This window comes from Eumetopias jubatus, unplaced genomic scaffold (assembly GCF_037043125.1).
Source record: "Eumetopias jubatus isolate StellerSeaLion01/CBP00866 unplaced genomic scaffold, mEumJub1_p1.0 scaffold_6, whole genome shotgun sequence".
NCBI classification, from domain to species: Eukaryota; Metazoa; Chordata; class Mammalia; order Carnivora; family Otariidae; genus Eumetopias; species Eumetopias jubatus.
This window is the reverse complement of record NW_028274812.1, coordinates 112,679,771-112,703,834: the sequence shown is the minus strand read 5'-3', so window position 1 is coordinate 112,703,834 and position 24,064 is coordinate 112,679,771.

Sequence of the window (24,064 nt, the reverse complement as noted above, 5' to 3'; positions counted from 1 at the left end):
GAGGCATAAAACCAGTACACAGATATTTCCTTTTGAAAATCTGCTTCTCACTCTGAAACATTATTTTAGAATTTCTTATCTATTGTATCTTGCTGCCTCATTAAAAATTCCAATTCAGCATCCTGTTACACTTGTGTTTATTTTTAGAAATATCTTACGGTCCCCTTCAGACTAAACAGTGTTTCTTAAAGTTATGGAATGTTCATAGATGTTATGTGAAAAATGGGTCCTGTGAGGAAATAACTTTGGGGAATACTGTGCTAAGCAAAGATAGGCAGATCTCTTTTTCTGCAGACCTTCTCAGAACCTTCAATATACTAATATGCATTGTATAATTTGAAGGGGGTGGGGCTCATAGAATTTATAATTTTTATTTATTTATTTATATTTTTATTTATTTATATTTTATTATTTATTTTATTTATTTGACCATGAGGAATTCTCCCCCTACCTTTTTGGCAAGCCATTTAAAGGGATTAGTATTTTGTGGAATACAGTTTGGAAATACTGGCCTGGAATTTACCAGCAAAAGGGACAGTATTTTCTTCTTCATCCAGGGAACTCCCCTAAGGCAGGAAATATGTTACTGCCTTTTACCTCCTGCTAATCACAACAATTCTGAAAGTTTCATGCAGTTCTATTTTTTTTTTAACCTGAATGTAGTAGATCTTGATTGCATGGTGTCTCCGTTAGACCAAATTACTTATTGATAAGAATCCCATCTTCCTCATCTTTGCATCTCCAAGGCTTACCACAGTGCTTGGCACCTAATAGGAATGAATGAACAAATAGCATTAGAGGAGGATTTCTCCTTCTCCTTGTCTTTCTTCTTCTCTTCCTCCACCTTCCCCTCCTCCTCCTCCTTTTTCCTCTTCTTTAAAGAAAGTAAGAAAAATCTCACCAGAGTCCCAAACCACATATATACAGCATCAAATACACCTATTGGGTGTCTATGAAACTCCCCAGTGTGGGAAAATCTGTGCTTGTGCAAATTTACAGGAGAATTCGTTAAGTGTGCAAACGTCCTGTGCTCTTTCCAAGGGAAACCAGGATGGGTTTTATCTTTCTTTCTATCTGTGTGTCTGATTGTGTACACACAGCTGAAAAGACAAGTTACTGAGAACTTTCCAAAAGAAATGAATGGGATAAACCAGATTGCCAAGTTACTGAGTGGTAATTAAGAACAGACTCCTAACATCATCACTTTGCCATTTTTAAGATATTTTCCTTTAAAAGACAAAACCACCAAATGATGAAACATGTCATGCTTCTCCTGAAGTCCCTTAGTCTTACACAAGTTCCTGCTCAGTTGTACACACATATATATGCCAGCCCAGAGTCACACATGCTTGGAGATTGTAAGCAGCCCCAAATTATTTTTCAATGGAGAAAAGTGTGTATGTGTGTGTGTGTGTGTGTGTGTGCGTGTGCTTGTGTGTGTGTGTGTGTGTATGTGTTACCCATCCTTACTCTCAGTAGAGATCAGTGGAAAGATTCCTTTCTCTCACATTTCAAAATACAACTTTACCCTGAAGCTAACTGCAACACTTGGCCCTGAGCATTATTTTTCACAGGGTTTTGAGCTACTGAAAATGGGACTAGAATGGGAGTTTGTATGCCGTTGTGAGTGGGCAAGTATTCTGACTCCAGAAATAACATGAGCAGCTGTGGCTACTAGTGGGCATGGCCTTCCCCAGCCTGGGGACCTTAGGCTCCGATCACACATTCTGGGGTGGGGGTGGGGGCGTTGAGAAGGAATCTCACCCCCTTCCTTGCCCACTCAAGCACTCTGCACACTGTGTGATATTCCATCCTACATGTTGCCAGGTGCGGTGCCTCACTGGCCCTGCTGGGGGGCCACATACCAGATTAGACACACGCGTGGCCTGCCTCGCTGTGGGGGTGGAGGGCTGCCGCCACCATGTCCCAGGATTGTGTGTCTTGTGGTTAAACACTTAGGGTTTTGACGTAGGCAAGGCAGCAGAGCCGACCCTCAAAGCCATTGCAAACAACCTGAGAAGGTTTCTCAAAAAATGTAGCCCTGCGCCTCGGAAGGAGACAGCTTTTATGGGGCAATTTTCCAATCGCTGCCTATTTGGTGTGGTCATGTCTGATTCCAGGGAAGTTTCTTAACTCCGGGCAAAGATGTTTGCAGAGAGCTGGATACCAGAAACCTGGTGAATTGTACATTAATGTTAAGTGCATTCTTGGTATTAACTAACACAGCAGCCGTGTGTGTTGGGGGTGGGGCGGGCAGGAAACGGACAGGACAAAGAGTGGGACCAGCATATAAGAACAATGGCCATCTGTAAGGTACAAAGGTTCTGTAATTCAGTTCTCACTTTGTACCATGGAGTTGATCCTCCTGTTAATCTGTATTTTTCAGAGAAGACAAATGATGTTCTTACTCAGCTTAAAAGCCAGAGCTGGGATTAGAAACCAGGTTTTCCTGATGCCATATTTGGAGGCTTTTCTACTATGTACCACAATGAGGACCTGAACCATCCTTGAGCAGTTCATGTCCTGCTGATCCTTTCCAGGAAGAAACTGTGGTAGATCTGGACTTTTTCTCTCTTTAATTGTATCCTTGGATGTTACTGTCTGATAATAGAAGGCCAGGAGGCCTGTTCTAAACAAGGGAGAATTCATCCCTTATTATAAGTGAGAGAAGTGGGATGGGGCCTATGATCAAAATGGCTGATGTGCGACGTGTCCCTACTGAACTGGGTCCAGTTTAGAACAAGCTTCTTCTGCTTTCTAGGCATTAACAGTGCCCTTGATACAGAGTTTTGCACTTTCCTGATCAGAGCCTGGGCATCAGTGGGGTGATTCTGACAGCACACGTGGTGGGATCAGAGGAACCTCACAAATCAGTGGTCCTTTCCTTCCCAGTTTCAGAAGCACTCATTGGGGTAGGGACTTTCAATATGCTTTGCCTCATTTCAACAATCCTTTGGGATGCAATGATCTTCATCTCATGTTATTGATGAGGAATCTAGGATTCTCCAGAGAAACAAAACCAACAGGATGTGTGTGTGTGTGTGTGTGTGTGTGTGTGCATGTGCGCATGCATGCACAGATGGACAGATGGATTTATTTTAAGAAATTAGCTCATTGGACGCCTGGGTGGCTCAGTTGGTTAAGCGTCTGCCTTCAGCTCAGGTCATGATCCCGGGGTCCTGGGATCAAGTCCCACATTGGGCTCCCTGCTCAGTGGGGAGCCTGCTTTTCCCTCTGCAGCTCCCCCTGCTTGTGCTCTCTCTCTCTCTCCACTCCCCAATAAATAAATAAATAAATAAATAAATAAATAAATAAATAAAATCTTAAAAAAAAAGAAATTGGCTCATGCGATTGTGGAGGGTTGAGAAGTACAAAATCTGATGGGGGAGGCTGACAGGCTGGAGACTGGGGAAGACTTGCAGTTCAAGTCTGAAGGCCATCTGCTGGCAGAGTCCTGGAGATCAATCTTTGTTCTATTAAGGCCTTCCACTGATTGGTTGAAGCCCACTCACATTATGGGGGTTCCCCAATTTAATTGTTAATCTCATCCTAAAACATCCTTATAGGACATCTGGAATAATGGCTGACCAAATATCTGGGCATTGTGCCTGAGCCATGTTGACACATAAAATTAACAATCACAAACACTAAGCTTCAGAGAGTTACCTGCCATGCTGATGTCACACAGCATTGAGAAGCAAGGCCGGGCATTTAACCAAGGTCTCTGATTCTAAGGAGTTCTCTTCATGATCTTCTATAGCGCATGTCAGTAAATCAGGGAAAGGGACATGTTATACATAGAGAGGCTCATCTTGATTAGATGGCATAGTCACTGGCTTCTCATTCATTCTCCAAAAGGTCTTCACTAAGTGCTACCAAGGTCCATGTGGTATAGACCAGGAGCTGTACCCCTGGGGAGTGAGCAAGGAGGAATCTTTGTGAAGCCTACTTCTCCCCATGAATAGGCTGAGTCTTGGAAGTACATGGTCGACTCTGGAAGCTGGAGCAAGCTTGGCGAACTGTTTGAGGATCTCTCAGTGAAGAGGCAGACTTTTCCAGATGAGCAGTGTGCTGCACAGAATGTCACCGTGTGCTCAGGGAACATGCCTGGAACATGTTGATGACTGACAGGTGAAGGAAGAAGGGGCTCCCTCCCTGGCAATCTTGAGAAGAGGAAACACTTCCCTACCTTAGAAATCAATGGTGGGGAGTGGGGTAGAGGGTGAAACACATGACCTCGGAAAGTCCCCTCCCACTTTGTGGACTCCTCAGGGCTTACCAGCTTCAAAAACAGCTCCTCGGCACTGAAATCCACACGTTTTATGAGCTTCTCCTGCTCCTTTTCCCAGCAGAACCTGAGTAAGCTCACCTGGGCAGGGACAGACTTCCTTCTCCCAGACCTGGAATATTCTGTTACCCAGCCTCACTTCCCCTATTCCCACCCACCACTGCTAAGTGTCTGACCCTGTCCCACCTCATTTTTAATTCCTTCCTTTCTTTCACTTTGCCTGGAATGAGTTAATGAGGATATTGTAAAAAGAGTTAGTTCTAAAAGCAGTTGATGAGGATATTCTATTTCTCATTAGGTCTGTCACTTCATTTCTATTTGGAATGCCGCTGCTAATTTCCATGAATTATACTACATCTTCTTATGACTGTGGACAATTCAATTGGCCTGTGGCATGATTTTCAAGGGAGAATAGTCACATCATAGTTCCTGATACTAGAAATGAGTCAGTCATAAAAGTCTCTTCTGCCTTAGTAACTTTCCTGCGTCTTTTTTAAAACGATAATAATTAAAAATACATACCCTTTATTTAATCATTGCCACATGCTGGGCAATATGACAATAAATACTTGGGAAAGTAGGATCAAAATTGAGAGAAAAATGGTGGTTGGTGTATACATTTGGTTGTAGAAACAATGGTTGACTTTCCCCAAGAGCTTGTGGTGGAATTCACAAGAAAAGGTCAAATCATGGGACAGTCTATGACTCTCAGAAGGACAGCTGCTGACAAATTCCAGAACGGTGACATCTAGGTGAAGGAAGAACCAGGAACAGAAACCACACAAGGAAGTCGAAGTGATGGGAAGATGTCCCTGAGAGAAAAGAACCTCAAGAAAGGGGTGGTATAAGCATTTTAAAGGATGTGGGAATGAAGAGGGACAAGACCAATTCACAGAAAAGGTCACTGACTTTAGAAAGAGCAGTTGTAGGGATTCAAGGCAGGATGCCAGAGGGGAGCTGGAAGGTGAAGGGGAATCCAGGAACTTAATTCCCTAGTGGACTGTGGCACTTTCCAGTTCCAGAATTTACTTGCAAACTGCTTCATCTAGGTTGAAATAAATAAAATTCATGTCAGCTTAGTAGGAATATGGATTCTTCATTGGATGTTTTTGTTGTGTTATTATAAAGATGTTGTGGAAAATCCACAGAATTGGATTCAGAGGAACTAGGTTAGCATTCAAGGTAACTTGTTTGCTGACTGTGTGACCTTGGGCAGGACAGTTATAAGATCTGGCTTCTCTTATATAAAAAAAAATGGAGGTTATAGTGATAACTCCCCAAATTGTGAGGTTCAGAGGAGATATATATATATAGGCTTTGAAAACTATAAAGAATTATGCCAGTGCAAAGTTTCATGTTAAAAATAATCATCATACCTGGGGCACCTGAGTGGCTCAGTCAGTTAAGCGTCTGCCTTTGGCTCAGGTCATGATCTCGGGGTCCTGGGATCGAGCCCCACATCGGGCTCCCTGCTCTGCAGGAAGCCTGCTTCTCCCTCTCCCACTTCCCCTGCTTGTGTTCCCTCTCTCGCTGTGTCTCTCTCTGTCAAATAAATAAATAAAATCTTTAAAAAAAACATCATACCTATAAGCTAATGCTCAGGAATTGTCCCAATATTATATCTTGGTGAGTTGATCGAGACGTATCTGTAAGATTATATTTGGCTGTAAACAACAGAAGACTCAATTATAATTTTAACACATACGAGTTTATTTTTCTCACCTGACAAGAAGTCAGAGGAAGGCACAGTCACTTACGATGTCATCTAGGGCCTCAACTCCTTCTGCCTTCCTGTGCCACCATCCTCAAGTGAGTGGCTTTTGTTCTCAAGGTTACAGGATGGCTGCTGTGTCTCCAGGCATCATGTCCAAAAGATAAGAAATGGTGGAAGAAGGAATAGGGAGTGTCAAAAAGTTGTGGGGGCATGCCATCTGAATCTGACCTTTTCCTAAAAGAGTTTTTCTGGAAGCTGACTCTTACCTTCTGCATGCCAACTCACTGGCCAGAACTGGGTTTCTTAGCTATCCCAAGCTACCAGGGAGTCCAGGGCAGTGAATATTATAGACTTCCAGTTTCTTTAGTTGAGGAAGGCAAGGGAGAAGGGGGTCTGTCAATGGCTTTTGGAAGCCATTTCTTAGCAGAGCTCATCCTGCCAGGGGAGCCCTGATGTGAGGAAGGGGATGGAGGGAGGTGGCAGTGGGATATCATGCTCAGGAGAGCAAACTGACAGCGACCAAACAGCAGGGCTGTGGGCCCTCTGCGGCTTGGACCAGAACATTCTGGCTGTCCCCCACCGAGAGGCTCAGCCCCAAGACTTGGCTCCTTCTGGCAATCAGCCCTAACCAGCTCCTGCCAAAGGGGTAAACACATTCCAACTCCTTGAATCCCTGCTGCACTATAACTGTGGCTAAGGCATCCCCCCACCTCTACCCCATCTGGGCTAATGGAAAGTTCACCAGAGTTGTGTTTTTTTAGTGATGTTTTGCGGTTATCCATGCTCCTTCCTATTAACGGGGAGTTGAATACCTACACATTTCTGTTATGGAACTACAGAAGCAATTTGTCCAATCATGTGAATCACATTTATGTTTATTCTCCAGTCTGTGGGAATCATGAAGGATAAAGCATTATACCTTGTTTTTTCCACTCTTGAAAGATGGTTCTTAAGCCAAGCCATTTTCTTAAGCCCCTTTAGCTGGGTGGAGGGACAGATGACCACTAGAACCCAGTCCTAAACACCTACAAAACTCTGCAAAGGTCATCACCTAGTGGGGGCACCCTTTGCTTGCACGCTACTGGGATTGGGGGCGGGGGGGGGGCACAGAGATCAAATACTCACCCTGACCATGGTGCCAGTCATGGAGGACAAGATTGTTCTTGACTGAGGCGATTTCCAGTGGAGTCAAGGAGATGGATCACCATCACATTTAAGAAAAAAAAATTAAAAGTAATTTTTTTTAAAAGTATGAATAAGAGCTATTGTAAACGGCTCAAACTCTGTATATAAGCAGTGAAGTAAGATGAATTGACTGGCACTGAGTTGAAAAAGCTATACAGAGGCAGGGAGTGTGGAAAGTAATTTAATAAAAATAAACTTTTTTTTTTTTTTTTTTTTTAAATACATACACACTCCCAAAGAAGAAATGGAAAAGTTGTCAGGGTGTGGACCAGGGCTTCTAATTAGCTGTTCTGGTCTGCCTGATTTATCTCCGTCCTTGCCCCAGCACCTTCCTGGGACTTCTGGTCCCCCGGAGGAACACTTTGGGGAACGAGAGGCATCCCCCAGCACCTGACCCCCCACGGCCGGCTCAGACCAGGTCTTCTCGCCCCTTCCCCAGGGGAGCAGCCCGAAACCCGCTGCCCAGGTCGCCACTCTTGCCTCCTTGACCCTCCCTTGTTTCCCAAACAGAGGGAGCCCTGAGAAGGCTCCCTGCCAAAGCTGGAAACAGCTACCCTCATTGTCTGCCTCGCCCTGCCGGCCGCGCTCGCCCTTCCTCCCTCCCCTCCTTTCTGCCTGAAAGTGTGAAAATTACAAATCCCAAGGAACTGCAATCAGAACTCTACCTAGGGAACGTTCAGAGGATCTTTGCCATAAATATCCCGCTCCAAGACGCCTGACGTCAGAGCGGGGCGGGCGGGGGCGCGGGCCGGCCGGGCGGGGAGCCGCGCCGCCCCGCTCTCGGAGCCCGGGGGCGCCCAGAGGAGCCAGGGCGAGCGGCGGCCGGCGGCGGCGGCTTCGGGGCTGCGGGGAGCGGCGGCCGCGCCATGGGGTCCTCGGAGTAAGTGCGCGGCCCTGCCTCTGCTCCGCTTCGCGCCGGGCCGGGCCGGGCGGGGCGGCGGGCGCTTTCTGCCGGCACCTCCACACTTCTCCCCCCCCACTCCCCGCTTTCTTTGCAGCGCTGAAAGGGGACTGGAAAGGCGGCCGCTCCGCAGCAGGCTGCTTGTTTTGTTTCTGCAAAGTGTTTGCAGGAGCCACCGGTCTTTGAGTGGGCTCCCGGGGCCTGTGTGCGTGTCTGTGCGCGTCCGGGTGTGATTTGCGTGTGTGTCTCTGTCTGTCTGTATTGGCACATCTGGACACAGGAAATGTCTTTGGAAAACTTAGGGAAAAAAATGTTTTTTTTTTTGTGGCTTTGAAATCTGATTCCTTGTTGTCACAAGTGGACGAACATAGATGGTATCCCCCAAACTGACAACTTTTTGGTGGTGGCTTTTCCCGGCTCAGCTTGTGCCCAGCCCCAGCTCCCACTTGCAAGTCTGGCCTCTGGCCAGCAGGCAGGGCAGAGGGAGCGGGAGGTTCTTGCTCTCAGCCGCAGTGGGACCTTAGGCGAGGGGAAGGAGCATCCCAGAAAGGGGGTCCTGACTCTGGGGACCTCAGCACCTGCCGCAGCTGCCCAGCCTCCTGCTGGGGCCCTGACATCGCCAGGCAATGGGACTTTGACTTAACTGAGGAAGGAAGGATCCGGTCTGGAGGCAGGTAATTGTAAGGAGGATGAGGAGGAGGAGGCTGCGTTGGCCAGGACACTGGGGTGCGGTGGCCAGTCCTGCCCCGGGAGTCGGAGGGATGCGTCTGCCACATGGGCCCACCAGGAGGAACGAGCCCGGTTCTCGGGGAGCGCTGCGGTGCCCCAAACAAGATGCAAGCTCCTAACATAAAGAGACATGTCTGAACTGTGGAGTGGAGGAAGGGGGGTGGTGGGGGAGAGGGAGAGAGATTTTTATCAAAATTGAACACAGATTGCTGAGGCCTGGGTTTGATTTAACTCTTCTTTCTCTGCCTTGGCCACTTTTTCACGGCTCTGTGGTGGATTTGCAAAGTTCCTGGGAAGGTAGGAAGGAAAATTCCCCTCTCCAGGAAAGAGTCCCTGGCGGTTTTCCTTAAAGTCTCCATGGGAATGAAAGCAACTTCCCATCTTTCAAGAGTTTAGTTTTGTGTTTCCCCTCTTCCGGGTTTGGTGTCAGTTTCTTGGATTTCTCTGAAAAGTGGGCTGCTGGAGGGAGTGGATTTTCCCTAGGAAGCAGAGGGGAGATTGTGCTCTCAGAGTGGGCGGGAGGGGGTGCGGGCTGTAGGGCTCGGCTAGCCCTGAATTGCCCCATGCACGGTGCTGGATGTCCGTAGTTGGACCCAAGAACCAGGGGCCACCACAAAGAGAGCCCTTTCCGCCTTGCCTTCATGGGGTCTCTGGTTTTATATTTTGCAATAGAGCCACCCTACAATGTTTGGGTGGGAGGAAGATTGCCGGACTCTCCCTGTGTCCTAGAAAAATGAAGGAATGAAGGGACAGGGAGGACATCTGGATATAAGAACGGACCCACAGGAAGTTCGAGATTCGGGGTGGATTTTAGAACTTATACAAATTGACCCCTGGGGAAGTGCTGTAAAAGACTGATTAGACAGCACTGTCAGAAAGGCTCGTTTCACTTCGGAAGTTGTGTCTTCAACTTGAATGTTATGAAGAAGAGAGAAACCATCCCAAGGGCAGTGTAAACAAAAGTACGTGTAAACAGGGCTAGCTGGGTACCTCGAGATGCACGTGCAGGCACATGTTTATGCCTTCGTGGCTGTGCGGGGACGGTCCTGGCCTCGGGCATGAAAGCACAAACAGCCCATGTCTCCTCTGTGCTGGGAGCTGCAGCCGACTCCTGTTTCTTCCTTACAAAAGACAACTGTGCTATTATTGTCTTGCTGCCCGCTCCTGTCGCATGTTCTGGCTCCTAACTCCCAGAGTTTTCAGAGCTTTTCCCCCAGACCCTGGATGCTGAGTGAATACTCGTGCCCCCAACAGGACAGAAAGAGGAGAGAAACTTCTCCTGGGCCTTAGCACTCAGAAGAAAGTCAGGAGTTCAGGAAGCGGGAGGCGGAGAGGGCAGGACCAGTAGGAAGGCCTGTGAATGTGTTTTCTTTTGGTGAGTGTGGGGGAGGTGGAAAGCCTACTGCTTTCTGTGGGAACATGTTCTCTCCCCAGTCTGCTTTCCCAACCCCCCGCCCTCAGAGTTTTCGAAACTAAACAGGTTAAACTCTTCCTCTCACCAAAGAGCGCTGGACCCAGGGGTAAAGAAGAGGGCGAGCCTAAGGGCAGGTGGTCGGGAGGCTACAAAGATAAGCAATGAGGCAGACTCTTGTTTCTTTGATTTTAGTGGAGCCAATGGAAGTGCCAGTTTTAAATGTTCCCACTCATTCCCCCTACATGCAAATAGAAGGCTGAAGACTCGGGAACACGGGGGACCCACAGGAGGCAGACTCTGAGAAACACTCTTGTCCCAGGGAGGGCTGAGGGCAAGAACTGGGCTTGCAACTCTTTCATCATGTGGGGTTTCTCTGGAGCGTCCATGGGGTTCTGACCTTTCTGGGTTTGCTCTGGGAGATGTGTCACCAACTTCAGACCCAGGTCGGGTTCCCAGGCCACTGACGCTTGGGCTGATCTCATTGCCTCTTCTGTCAGCTCCAGCGTCTGGCCTGCTCTTGGGTTATCTCTGAGACCAGCATCCTCAGGCTCTCTCCCGAAGGTCCAAAGGGCAGATACACCTGGCAGGAAGAACAAGTTGGCTTTGATAACAGAGGAGCTCCCACAGCCAGAGTCCTTCAGCTCTGGACTTCAGACACACCCCAGCACAGCGGAGAGAGTGTGGACCTCAGAGAAGACGGCCCTGGGAAAGAATTAGGAACCTGGGGTATATAGTACTTATTCCTTCTGAGCCTCAGCTTCCTCATCTGTAAAATGGGGATAATGACCTCACAAGGTTATTACACAAATGATATTTATGCAAAAGGACTAAGAACAGAGCTAGCGATGTTGTGGGTCCTTAAATGAAGGGAATAGCATCATTTTATTTCTTCATTTTTCAGCCATCAGGAGTCCATGTGTTTTGGAAAGGACCTCTCCCCAAATCTAGCTACAGGTTTTCCATTATTGTAGGCCAGTGGGTGGCAGTCCCACGGCTCCAGTCACCCTCATTTCCTCCCTCTAGAGAAGGTGACCAGTGGGGATGATCCGTGAGCATGCCTGGTCTGTTACCTTGAGCAGTGTGAAGAGGTGACAGGCATCTTGGGTATTTGGCCTGGAAACCACTTCTGTGTTGGAGATCTCTCAGGAGGGAGGATGGCAGCCGAGCAAGTGGTATGTGTCTGGTGGGGGTGGGACCAGAAGTTCAAGAGCTAGGTGAGTCTCGAAGAACCAGCCTGAGGTCCGAGATTGGTTAGGCAGCCACTGCTCCTCAGGGTGCTCGAGTCAGAGTAAGGGGAGACTCTGATGGGTTGTAAAGTACGGAAGCTATCCATAAGTATCTCTGGTGTGTATGGGGTGGGGAGGCAGCCCCCGATTGATACACTGTCTCGGGCAGTGGCTAGGCTGACAGACAGAAGGAGCATCGGATGCTGGAGAGAGCAGCTGTAGGTTCTCCTGGCCCATCTCAGAGCTTCTAAGTTATCCATCAAGTTGACATTTAAGATGTTGAAGGTCACATTTGTTTCTGTTTTGTTCAAGCTCTCTCTTTAACCATGGCCTGGGATGACTTTTCAGCTTTTAAGAGGCTCAGCCCGTGGCCAACATCTCTTGAGATGGCCCAGATTGGGGGTCAGTGAATTCCTCACTCCTGGCAGTATCTAGTTCTCCAGCTCCTTTCTCACATTTTTTGGTTTGTTTGTTTGTTTGTTTGTTTTGTCTTTCATTATGAGGTTATAAAACTGCACTGTCAAGATGCTATGCAGAGAGGGAATGATTTTTCTTTGGACTTGTGTGTGTCATTCTGCCAGTAATGTGCAAGGTTTATCAGACTAAGGTCTTAGCAGGTGTTGTGGGATTCTTTCTGGGGCTCCCATCTGCAGAAAAAAAAGCAAAGCAAAGAACAAAAAGTACCCGGAAAATATCAACTTTAGGCAGTTTGGTATCTCTTTGGGTCCTGGCCAGAGCAGAGCTGAGTTATCTGTAGGATGCCTCACGGTTCTGTGGAAGGAGGCTCAGAATCACGTAGATTCAGATTTGAGTTCGGCACCAGCAGGTCACAAGGTTTTCATCCTTTCTGATCCTTCTTCATCTGTCAAATGAAAACAGTGACTCTTCTCACTTCCCAGGCTTGTTCTGAAGATGAGATGCAATAATATATGGGTAGGATCTAGCAAACTACACAGTGCTTCTCAAAATGTTAGTGACTTATCCCCCTCTGGTTCTAAGCTCAAGAAAGTACATGGGTTTGGACATTTGTCCACAAGTCAAAGCAAATAAGCTACTTATTCAAGACTTAACAGCAGTGCTCAAAGTTCAGCTAATCTCAGGCTAGAGATGGAGACCTTTAATACAAAAGTGGGGTGGCACAGGTCAGTGTTCCCCATGCCAAACAAACGGCAGCCCCATGTGATCCTCTATGGGAAGAAAGGAAAGGCCACCAACTCACTGACCCACGAACTCGGGCTATTAGTGAACTCTCCATAGAGCGTGTTTTAGAAATCCCAAATGCGGTCTTGGTTCAAAGAATCAAAGTCAACACTGGGGAGAAAAATCATTGAGGCAGTACCTAACATTGAGACTGAATAATAATGGCACGATGACAACAGTACCTTACCTTTGCGTAACAGCCTACAGTTTGAAAAGCATGTGGCCTCATTTCATCCTTAGAACAATCCTATGAGATTGGCATTGACCATATTTTACAGCTCAAACTCTTAAAAGGGCTTAAAATACTTACCTTATTTCCCACAGTAAGTGAGTGGAGGAAATAGAGGAACAGCTCCCCAGGCAATGGGGCACAACCCTGGCTGCTCTTTAGAATCACCTGGGAAGCTTGTAAAAGTCTCAAAACCTGGGCCCACCCCAGACCAATTAAATTAGAATCTGTGGGAAGTGGGGCCCCAGGCATGGATAGTTTTTTTTTATTTTTTTATTGTTATGTTAATCACCATACATTACATCATTAGTTTTTGATGTAGGGTTCCATGATTCATTGTTTGTGCATAACACCCAGTGCTCCACACAGACGGTGCCCTCTTTAATACCCATCACCAGGCTAACCCATCCCCCCACCCCCTCCCCTCTAGAACCCTCAGTCTGTTTTTCAGAGTCCATCGTCTCTCATGGTTCGTCTCCTCCTCCAACTTACTCCCCTTCATTCTTCCCCTCCTGCTATCTTCTTCTTTTTCTTTTTTCTTGACATATGTTGCATTATTTGTTTCAGAAGTACAGATCTGTGATTCAACAGTCTTGCACAATTCACAGCACTCTCCATAGCACATACCCTCCCCAATGTCTATCACCCAGCCACCCCATCCCTCCCACCCCCCACCACTCCAGCAACACTCAGTTTGTTTCCTGAGATTAAGAATTCCTCATATCAGTGAGGTCATATGATACATATCTTTCTCTGATTGACTTATTTCACTCAGCATAACACCCTCCAGTTCCATCCACGTCGTTGCAAATGGCAAGATCTCATTCCTTTTGATGGCTGCATAATATTCCCTTGTGTATATATACCACATCTTCTTTATCCATTCATCTGTCGATGGACATCTTGGCTCTTTCCACAGGCATGGATAGTTTTGCCTTGATAATTCCCCAAGTGATCCAAAGTGTAGGTGAGACCTCCTAAGGTCTAAGTGAAGAGTGGAGAGTACCAACGTTAAGATTTAGGGTGTCAGGCACGGGTTAAAAAAACAAACAAACACAAACCAGCTACCACTTTGCCTGGATTTTAGCTTCAAGAGGACGGGCACTTGTGTGGTGTTCCCTGCAGCCCCATAACGTGGAGCTGTGCGGGGCTCAAGGTAAATCACTCAGTGAACTTTGGCTATGTGAATGAATGAATGAATGAATGAACCAAACTACAATAGATTAGGAGCCAGCAATTTCAACAGCCAAAATCCAGCCTGTCACCTTGTTTTATAAGTAAAGTTTTATTGGAACATAGCCATGACAGTTGTTGATAGATTCTCTGTGGCTGCTTTCGCACTAAAAGGGCAAGAGTTGAGTGTCGTGACAGAGACTCTCAGGCTCACAGAGCTGAAAATACTTACTGTCTGGCCCTTTAACAGAAAAGGTTTGATGGCTCCTGCTCCGGATCTCAGACAGGGACAGAGGGTATATCTTGTGGAGGGACAGGACAGCATGGTGGTCAAGAATATGGGTTCTAGAATCAGGCAAACCTGTGTTTGCTTCCTGGCTCCCCCACTTACCTGGTGTAAGACCTTGTGTATTATTTACCTCCCTGAGTCTCAGTTTTCTAACCTGAAAAAAGGGGATGATAATAAATCGCACATCCCTCGCAGGATGGTTGAAAGGATTGTCAGCCTCTGGCCTAGAGGAAGAACTCAACCAATGTTGGCCGTTGCTGTCATGGTTGTAGTTACTGGCAATTAACCAAGTGAAAGGAAAAGGAAATAGATTAAAGTAAACATCCAAATCCAGTATTTTGGACAGAAATAAGGGATGTGGTGGGCTAAAAGAATCAGATGGTGAGCTGGTGTGTTGAAGAAAAACAAGTTTCTGAGGTTTCTGAGATAAAGAGTGTCCTTTCAAGCCAACACAGGTCAGGCTCCTGGGTGTGTGAGTGAGGTGCTCCTGAATGTCTGTTGTGTTGACCAGCAATCCCCATCATTCCTCCCAGGTTCACTTAGGTTTTATTGCACTCAATCTGGTCATAAGCATATCCCGCCTCTGCACCCTTGAAGTTCATAGACTGAAAGGCCCTTCCCCAGTCCTGTCTACCTGCCAGGCTCACTCAGGTGTCTGCTTCTCTCTCAAATACCCTCTGCAAGGCTTCCCCCAATCAGTGTTTCCTCTTGACTCCCACAAACATGGCACCCAGCTCTGTCACAACATCTAACCTGTTGGATTAGCAGATAAGAACTGAGTCTCCTTCATGCCTTCTCCATGTGTGGAGCTCATCAAAGTCAAATTGCAATGTTGACTCCACACCTGGTAGCCAAACAATGTCAGTTAGATCCTTGATTCAACTCAGTGATATCTGAATTAACTCTTGAGGAGTGAGTAAAGCTTACCCAGGTGCTAATGGGATTGCAAGAGCAGATCCCCACAGCCCACCCTATGGAGAAGAACCACTCAGTTCATAGCCTGTGGGGACCCTTGTGTCCTCACCCCTGTGCTTTCTGCTGCTTCCTGCCTCCGGAACACCTCTCCTAAGGGGCAGCCAGGGACCGGGAAAGAAGGAAGAAACATAAAACCAACCTTTTGGCTTCTTGTCAGCAGATGTGGTGAAAAGTTGGGTTTTGGCTTCTCTGGGCTTTGCATGTATGTGCGCCAAGATAATTGGGAGTTGGCTTGGCATGGTCGGCTTTCGTTAGCTCAGTCATAGAGAAGCATGGTTATGGATAATAGCAAATAGCAGATAATTCACAGCATTGCCATTTGACTACAGAATGTGTTGCATAATTTTTACAGATTTTAGTGGCAGATTTATTTTGATGGCGGATACATATTGTGCATGGAAGAATACTAAAGTAAAGTTGTCTTCTAATGATTAAGAGGAGGGCACAGAAAAATCTTGGCCTTTTGATCAACCCCCAGTGAACTATTCAGAGCTACTTAATTGAGGTGAGGGGCAGGGAGGGGGAATGAAATACTTTTATATATGATCCCACTCTGCACCTGGCACTACGCTGATCATTTTAAAAGCATATTCTTTGATTTTTCCAAATTCTGAATAATTCTTACTTACTTAAACAAGTGAATCAATATCATGCAGAAAAACAAAAAGACAAGTGGAGAATGAATAACAGCCCCCTCCACACCCTCGGCATTAATGTTAGTAGCCCAGAATTAAGCCATCTTCCCTTTGACTTTATTGACACAAATACCTACTGGTGCATATGCAGGTATAGTGGTAGTGTAGTCTGCATGTTTGTTTTTCACGGAACTGAATCTAACTTTGCACGTTACTCTGCAGCATACTTTTCTTCCCCTTGATCATCTATCAGGTTACCCTAGCCGTGCATCAAGCTTTTTTTAATTTTTTTCTGATTTCTTTAGGCCGACACACACACACACACACACACACACACACACACACACACACACACACCTCTATATATTTGAGATCATGCCATTCTTGTAGGGATATTTATTTTTCCATCAGTCAGTTATTAAACATGGTTTCATCCTGGATGATCACCAGTTTGGGTCCCTGCTCCTGACATACCAAGCATCCATCACCCAGAAAAGCTGCATTCTGGCACACAGGCTGAGTGATTGCTGTACCTAGCCTGGTGACCATCTTGGATAGGACTGCGTGCTTTGTGTGGCCCTCCTTGGTCCCCTGGGGAAGCTATCAAGCACTGGGCCCTGTGGCTGCCCTGCCCCCCATTAGATTTAGCCTTTCCTGCTTAGTTCTCCTCCATCTCTGACTGTGCTGGAATGCAGCAGGAAGTATCAAAGACTGATGCATTAGATGGGAGGCCTGTCCTCAAGGGAACAGGTGAGACAGCAGCGTGTAATGGTCAGCTGTGCAGACTCTGCACTCAGGTCGCCTGACTGGGCCCAGATGCCCGAGTGGCGGACGTATGCTGTGCTGCCCTGACCCTTGCTCAGGACTGACCCCAGCGGCCAGACCACTTTGGACCTGCCTCAGCTGAAGAGTGTTGCCTTGCCCACCGTCACTCCTGCCTATGCTCCCCTTCTGGGTCACCTGCATCCAATGATGGCAGGAGCGTTGAAGGCCTGGCCCCTCTGTACCAATGCAGGGAGTTTCTAAAGGGCATCCCAGCTTCAGGGCTCCTTGTGGGGGCTGACTGAGGCCTTCACTGGGGGCCTGGCAACTGCACTTCTCCCTCTGCCCTGTGCTCCCTCCTGTCCGTCCCTCTGTCCCATGGGAAATGATTCCAAGAGCCCTTCCGAATAACCCCCTACCTGCTCCAGAAATTTTGACTCTTTCATATGAAATCGTTTTGGAACAGCCCATTATTTTCTAGGTAATCATTGGCGGCTGTGTTGGAATATGAAAAAGTGTATTTTTTTCTTGTGCTCTGTCTGTTTTCTAGGTGAGACCCAACTGATTTCCCTACAAATAGCGTGTTGTGTCCTAACTGGACAGATGGAGCAAGCATTTTTATTTTTATTGCCTAACTTGCATTTGCCCCTGCCACACTTCCCCCTATGCAAGGCTGAGGGGTGTAGGTGTAGGTCGGTAGAAGCATGACCAGAGGAAGGGGGGCTGGACAAGTTGCCCTTTGGGAATTCCTTTCCATATTACCAGTGCTTCTGTAACACAAAGTGGGGTGCAGTCTCAGAGAACCCAGGCCTGCATGGATCTCTGCCCAATCTGACCCACCCATAGGGGTGTCCGTTTCACTCTGCTTTGTCCTAAGCACAGGCAGGCTTCAGTGCAGTGTTGAACCTTCTGCCTTTTGGGTCACATACACTGATCACCTGCCCGAGTGCTAAAGTAAAGCTTGCCTATGGGATGGATGCTTGATGTACGGGACTCCGGGACCTAGACTCACAGATCAACATCTGACCACATTCCTGGGGGTCCACGTCAACCCTCCCTCACTTCCTCCCAGACACCACAGTCCCCAGCCTCCAGGTCCCAGGACCAGGCAGTGAGGGAAGGGAGTGACTCTGGGTCAGCAGGAAGATCGGTCAGTATTTCCACACTGCCTGAGGTGGCTTTGAAGTCAGTTTGAAGCAAATTCAGAGTTTCTGTGGACTTGGGGCAGTGGAAAGGCCAAGCCATTTTAACCTTCCCTTTTTAAATCTCTGTCAATATATTTATCAGTGTGTCACCTGTCATGTGGCAGGGGGCTGGCCACCACCCAGAGTTAGGAACTTTGTGTCTTTCCAAGACACAAAGTTGATCCTTCTCCATCACTGCTGCCCTGAACAGGGGTCATGTTATCGATGTGTGCAGCTGTCTAAGTGGGAGCCGGGGCTAACAGAGCCCAGAGACCAGATTTCTGAGGAGAAGGCTGTCGGTCAGAGCACCAGCCCTGGGCTCAGATTCAGGTTCCAGTTCTTACTAGCTGTGTGTCCATGCATGAGTTACTTCACCTCTCTGTGCCTTAGTTACCTTATCTGTAAAATGGGTTGTGATGAGGGTGAAGTTCATGAATGATTTGGTAAAAAAAGAAAAAGAAGAGGGAACTACTTGAAACCATGGCTGACACGTAGAGACACTATGAAATGTTAACGATGTTGATGAAGGAGAACAGGGACCCAGTCTCATTATCTCTGTTTGCACAGCATCCTGCACAGTGCCTGGCACAGCATGGGGAGGGCAGAGGGGGCAACACACATTTATTCAATGAAATATCCTACTGCCTTTTGCTAAGTGTCAACTGCCTACTTCGTCTGATCAACTCTCTACTGCAAAAGGAAATATATTTTGCATTTTCAAGTTTTTAAAACTTTTTATTGAAGTTCAAGATGATTCAGAAAAATACACAGCTTATAAATTATATAGCTCAAGCTTGGTGGATTTTCACCGAACCACACCTGTGTGTAGCCAGCATCCAGATCAAGAAACAGAATATTCTTTTTTTTTTTTTTTTTTTGGTGTTGGGAATTCTTTTTTTTTTTTTTAAGAAACAGAATATTCTAAAGCCCCCTCCACTGTCTCTGCACTGAGAAGCCCAGCATGCACGCCCTCTTCTGGCTACTACCCTTCCATAATCCTGACTTCTAACACTGTGGATTAGGTTTGCCTATTCTTGAATGTCATATAAATGGATCATACGGTGTGTACTCATTTTTGTCTGGCTCCTTTTGCTCAGCATAGTGTTGTTGTGTGGAACTTTAGTTCTCACTGTTGTGTAGTATTCCGTTATGTGACATAACACACTTTCTGCATCCACCCTTCTGTTGATGGGCATAGGGTTGGTTTCTAAGTTTGGGGCTGTTGTGAACAGTGTTGCTAGGAGAATTTGTGCACTTGTCCTTGGGTGAACCTATGAATGCATTCCTGTTGGTATGTCTCGGGAGTGGAAATGCTAGATCCTAGGGAATGTGTGTGGTCAGCTTCAGGAGGACCGTCAGTTTTATGAAGTGGTCATGCCATGTTTTCCATTTTCTGTAAAGATGAATAAGCAGCTCCCACTTGGTAGGACAGGGGCTTGAGTCCCAGCAATACACTGGGGTTCCTGAGATGTTCATATCTTTCACACCCTTGACCTCTGGGAGCTCATGTGTTCCAGAAAGCCTGCTGCAGGTAGGTGTGTCCTAGACCAGGTACTGTGCTGAGTGTTTTCACTTATACTCCTTCCCACAGCAGTCCCATGAGATGAGTTGGGTGTCATTACCCCTCATAGATGAGGTAACTGAGGCTCAGAGGGGTTGAGTGGCTTGTCACCCAGCAAGAAACTTTCAGAGTCAGGCTGTAAGACAGATATGCTTGAATCTACAGCTTGTGCATTTGGGCATCTGATGGTGAATGGTTTTGGCTTCAGTGTTAACACTGAGCGGAAACACAGACACCAATGTGGGGGCTGTGCCCCTTGAGCCTGTGCTGGTTCCGGGATGGTGGCTGTGAGGAGAAGCTCTGTAACAAGGAGCAGAAAGAAGGCAACTCAATGACCTTGAGAAGCCAAATTGTTTTCCTGCCCGGGGGCTGTTGGAAAAGGTAATAAATTTCCTGGAAGGCAAGGATGACCATGTAATTTACTGTCTAAACCAGGACTCTTTCAAGAGTGAAAGGGTCACTGGATGGGACACTGGGGAAGCAGCAGGCATCCTTTGCCTCTGTCCCGGGTCAACTGGGAGGCTGAATGAACATTGCTGTCCTGGTCAGTGGGGCCTACAGGTGCTTTATAACTCTTTCTGAACACTGTCTGTCTGGAGTTTTCCCCGACGCAATGTACTTCTAGGCTCCTGTTTATGCTAAAACAGGGTCTGGTTTTCTTCTTCCCCTCTGCACACCATTCCTTACTCAGAGGAGGCTCTGTCAAGGTGAGCTTCCTTTGACAGATCTAGTTACCGTTGAGAGGCATATGCTAACAGACTAGAAGCTCCTAGAAGGCTAGGGCTGTGCTTTAGCCCCTGTGGTATTTGTGGTCCCTAGCTGGTTGACAGGCACAGAGTTAGCATCCAGGGAATCATTATTGACTGTATATATCATTTATCCATGTGCTCATTCGTTCACCGTTCATAGAACAAGAGCTTAGTTTAGAGTGCTTTCCTCTTTTTTTTGATCTGACTCCTATTCCACTGGTCCAGAAAGAGAAGTCAGTTATGCGGGTGTGTGCACACACCAAGGACAAAAAATAAAAGGGACCAACTTAATGAGTAGCAAACAATGCTGTATCATGGGATTCCAAGTCAGGATCTAGGTTTGAATATCAGCATCTACTTAATTAGCCGAGCTTCCTTAGATAAGGAATTTGGCAATTTAGAATTTCTGAGCCGGGGATTTTTGTCATGTGTAAAATGAAAATGCTGGTAATACCTGTGGCATAGGAGAGAAGTGAGTCTTTGATGTAGGGTCTATGAAAAGTACGAAGTGCTGTGTATCAGTGGTGGTGGCTCAAGGATTATCTGAGAAGCACTGGTGTGGGGATGAGGGGAGGGGGGAGGCGCTGTGAGCCACATTTGCTCCGCCTCCCTCTGGGGCCTCACTGGCCTCAATTGAGGCAGACCCAGTACGTATGTGGCCTGTCCATGTGCCTGGGAGCTTTCATTAATAAATAAGAAAGGGATCAGCAAATTCTTCAGGGCCTTGGGGATTTGATGTGGGTGTCAGAGATAAAGATCCAAGGATAATTAATTTCTCATTAAGCGCACAGCTGCATTTTCACTAGAACAACAGCAAGAAGCATTTGAACTGCTTATGTATGTGTAGCTAGCAGTAGCTTTGGTTAGCATAGTGGCTTCTGGTACGGGTCCTGGGTCAAACTTCTAGCATCAACTTTAAGTCCGACTACGTCTAGAATTGTATCCTCCCTGAGACTCAGTTTCTCAACTGTAAAATGGGGACAGTAATAGTACTTACCTCCAAAGGAGGACAAAATTAATACTTGTAACGCACTTAAAATTGTGCCTGGAACATGGTATGTACTCTGTAAATCTTTGTGATTGTTGTTTGCCAAATAATTTGCTTTCCATCGGGATACAGGAGACTATGTGGTACTGATGTAATACATAGAGGAGGAATGATTGTTTTGAGACAGGAGAAGTCAAGGAAGGACTCATGGAGAAGAAGATTTCCAAGATATTTTCTAGAGTTCTATGCCCTGAGCAAAAAGGTCTATTTCCATGATTACTGTGGTCTTCGGGCTTGGAAAAGATTTTAGGGGAAGAAATGCCTTCCCCTAAGAAACATAAATCAAATGTCTCCTAGAATTTTGAAGCTGAATAAGATATGGTCCTGGCCCTTGTGCATTTCCAAACTAGTTCATCCATCCTTGTCCCAGGGACAGGAGGCATTCAGATGAGTCCTCAAAGTACTAACCATGTTGTCAAGGAAAGATCTAGAAGTGAAGAGTACTATTCTATGACATCAATGCTATGAGAGGGAGGTGTTCAAAGTAGAGAAATTTAGATTCCACTGAAGAGTATTTGGGAATGTGAGGAAACTGAAATCTCCTTTCAGGCTTGTGTTATTAGAGGAGAGATTTTATGTGTTGGAATGGTAAATACGTGGTGCTTCCTGCAGCAGGAAGATGGACAGATGGTTCCTATGGTTCCTTCAGTCCATTCATGGTGTCCACCTAGTGTGTGTCTTACAGAGGAGAAGGGCACAGCAAAAACATTCTGAACCTTTCCTGGACAATGTTGACAAGGTCTAAAACGATGTATTCTCTACATTGCCCAGGGACTGTTGGAATTCCTGCTTCATGTGCTTGATCTCTAAAGTTCAGGCTCATTTGAAAAATTCCTGTCTCAAAGCCAGTATGCAAAGGGAAGTCTTCCCTTTGCCTGTATCCACAGCTCTTCCTCCCTCTCCCAGTTTTCCAATGAAGAAGTGATGAAATACCCAACTTGCTCAGACTTCGATAAATTACAAGAATGAATCTTTTGTATTTTCAGAGCATGCAAATGTAATTCTAACAGTGAAATGATGCTGTGGAATAATAAGCATAGGAAAAGATGTTCAACTTTGCTTGGAATTGCGGAAATACCTTATTTAAACCACAGGGAGACATAATTTCACACTCATCAGATAACTCCCATTCACTAACGGTGGGGGTTAAATTGGTATGCATACTTTTTTGTTTTGTTTTGTTTTGTTTTAGAGTGCAATATATAGAATAAGTATTGTTTTATTACTTTGTACTTGTTTTTTTTCTTTTTGCACACTTTGGAGGGCAATTTGGTACTATCTAGTAAAACTGAAGATGCACTTACCCTATGACCCAGCAGTTTCATTCCTAGGTAAATCTAGAGGAAATATGGCACCTACAGAAAGGAGCTGTGTTCAGGAATATTCGTTAAAAGCATGGCTTTTAAGAGTTAGAAAGCCAGCCCAATTTCTGTTACCCAGAAGACTGGCTAAATAATTTGATATGTGCATACAATGGAATACTATGGATTACAGAGAAAAAAATGAATAGACTGTTCTCATGAGGTATAATAATATTAAGTGGAAAAGCAAATTGTAAAAGGATGTCATTAATATTGAATTTAAAATCATACCAAATAACATTCTTTTATTTACAAATATTTTCATGTTTAAGTAAAGCATGAAAACATGTTTGGAATAACCAGTAAATTCAGAAAAGCAGCTCCCTCTTGGGAAGGCCGGCAGGAAGGGGTATGAAGGAGCTCCATTTAAACCTATAAGATTTTATATCTTATACTGAGTGATGGGTACACAAACGTTTATTTTATTACTACCTATATATTCAGATAGCTAAAATATCTTTTCATTTGAAAAAAGGTAATTTTAAAAAAATGGTCACAAACCCCTAAACTGTCTCCTCCACCCATTGGCAAGTAAGCATGCTGAAAACTGAATAGGAAGGCACTTCCTGTTTGCTCTAGGTTCTTTTGGGAAATTTTAGGTAGATACGATCCTCTTCAAAGGAGCTGTTCTCCAGACATCTACACTGGGCCCTGTGGTAATCCCTGTTTTTGAGCGAAAAATCCTGACCTATTTTCTTCTGATATGTGGCTTTGTTGGGATCATATTTGACATATTAGTAAAATGCAAAATAGGGTCATATTAATAGAAACCAAACACCAACTCTCTGGCTCATTTTCCCTATAGCAGATTGCTGGAGCCTTCTCTTCTCCCACCCCTTCCTTGGGAGTTACTGGGATTTCTTGCATGTGCTGGCAAGTGGCCACAACCATCATCCTGACATCCTTTTGATAAGGACATGGGACCAACAGTCTTAAGTATTTCTCATTGCCCCAGGGTGAAAGACTCTCCCTCTCTCACCATAACTGTCTGGTTTCCATGAATTTGCCATCCTTCTGACTTTCATTAATACAACCACTTCTCTGATCCTCTTGCAAACATCCTGCCCCAAAGTGGGAAAGTGTGCACCCCCAGGAATTCTTTCACTTTCTTTTACTTGACAATGAAGCCATGCTGGCTTCTTCTCGGGTGCTTATTGAAATCCAGTTGATTCAGCCTTACTCTTTGTTACAGTCCCCTCTCCCTTGGAATCTAGTCCGAGCCCAATTTAAGTGACACAAACTATGTTGACCTTGAGTGCCCTGTCCTCTATTCTGCAGCCTCTGTCCTTGACCGAGCTCATGAACCTCAGTGCTCAGTTCTGCAACAGTGAGCCCCTCATCTGGCTGGTATGGTGCTTGCACTGGGGCCTAAAGCTGGGAGTGGCTTTCCTTTGCACCTCCTGTTTATTTATACATCATATAATTCGCTTTAATTAAAAGG